We start from the raw sequence: 1,926 nt of genomic DNA, 5'->3' as shown, positions 1-1,926 counted from the left end.
AATCAGAAATAATATAAATCATTTTTTTGAATTTTTTGTAATTATGTTATTTTTAACTTCTTTTTAGTGTTATTTTTATTTTCTGTAATTATCTTTTTGAATTTTATATAATTATTTTTTATTTTCTATTTTCTATTGTCTTGTACCAAGTTAACAGAAATTTTCTACCATATAAATTTGATTCGCTAGAGATGTGGCACCTGGCGGTCGACTTGCAGGCCTTATGATAAACTCCAATTTTGTGGTTCATCTTATGTTGAATTTAGGAAATTTTATCAACTTTTCTCACATTTATTCAATGAAATAGCATGATTTTGTGAATTTCTCCTAATTTGTGCTTAAAAGTAAAAACATGGCTTTTAGGCCTAAAAATCGCTAATTTTAATTCACTTTAATTTCATTCGATACCTTCATATGTTTGTTAAGTGATTTCAGGATTACCTTACAAACAATGCGATTCTATCATATCTCGAGAGTTGCAGAGATCAAAGGGCATTCCGCATTGTTATTTGCTCTTGTGGAAAGGTAGAGGTCGAAGACTCGTTCTTTCGTATTGCCAACTGGTGAGGTTACAGTGACACTCGAAGACGTGTTACACATATTTGGCCTACCGATTGATGGAGAGGTTGTGACCGGCTAGACCGATAGCAGTTAGGACTTCTTGGTCAACTAGAGCCTGGCAATTTTCAATGGCAAATCCGTTGTGAGTAGTTCATTTAAAAGTTACATAAAGCTGGCCTGGGTTCACCATATCAGAGACACACAGCCTTTAGACACCTGGAAGTCTATTTAGTGATATGTGACGTGTCACATCTTCTATTTGATGGGTATCACCCTCTTCGCAGATAAATCGACGGTATATGCCCACGCAAAGTATCTACCACTGCTCCAATTTTTTTAGCGGATTGGCACTTACAGTTGGGGTCAACAACTCTCGCGCATCTTTACAGGTCACTATGTCGTGCATTACGGTATGATTGCAAGGAGATGGATGACCCGTTTGATTTGTTGTTTATTTGGGCGTGGGAGCGAATGCGGTTTCTTGCGCCCATTCTAAGACATTAGCTTGCACTAGCTGATATATCGGTTGCACGTAGGTAACAATACATAATTTATTGGAATTTGACTCGTATTTTATTTATATTTGACTGGAAATTATAGATTTCACCTTTATGAATTGGTCAGATTCAACCAATGGCTTTATAGCCACAACAATCGTGTCCGAATCCAATTTGCAGTGATCTTGTGAGATCGTTCTCATGAAACACGTGCGCCTCCCGTTGTATCTCTGAATCTCCCAACATGCTTTCTTCTGTATCAAGCTGGCTCGGATAAGCCAATCGCACCCACGTCCATAAGTCTTGCATTTTACATAGAACGTCTGTGGTTCGAATTCATAAACAACATAATCAACTTCTCAGAAGATAGTGTAACTTTGAATTGTCATGATGACTGATTTTCTAGAACTGTATTCCATTCAGATCCTAAACTCTCCATCCTCAAGATCAGCAACACCTATAAAAAAAATTGTCGCTCATTGATCCGTCAAAACAAAATTAAGGAAATATGCTACCCACTCCTCCCGTACCTATGTTCGCATATTCGTGTTGCTTGTATGTTTGACACGTGTGCAACACACATGGTGTGTGTTACTTGGATGAGCACCACGTGGACAACACGCATAGTGCGTGTCGCTTCTGATTAGGGCACGTGTCCATCATGCTGCATACGTGCTGAGTCAACACGTGACCTGCATGTTCACCTGTAGTATCTGCAACGTCCACCTACTTGTATATACACCAAAAAACTCCATTTCTAATAAAAACTCACATCTTTTCTCCCTATTAAAATTTTTTAGCCTTTCATTTTATACTTTTTATGGTGATAAATTTTTATTTTTTATTCCTTATCAATCACATTTAATAC

The sequence above is a fragment of the Arachis ipaensis genome, chromosome B10 (genome assembly GCF_000816755.2).
Source record: "Arachis ipaensis cultivar K30076 chromosome B10, Araip1.1, whole genome shotgun sequence".
In the NCBI taxonomy this organism is placed as follows: domain Eukaryota; kingdom Viridiplantae; phylum Streptophyta; class Magnoliopsida; order Fabales; family Fabaceae; genus Arachis; species Arachis ipaensis.
Note: the sequence above shows the minus strand (reverse complement) of the source record.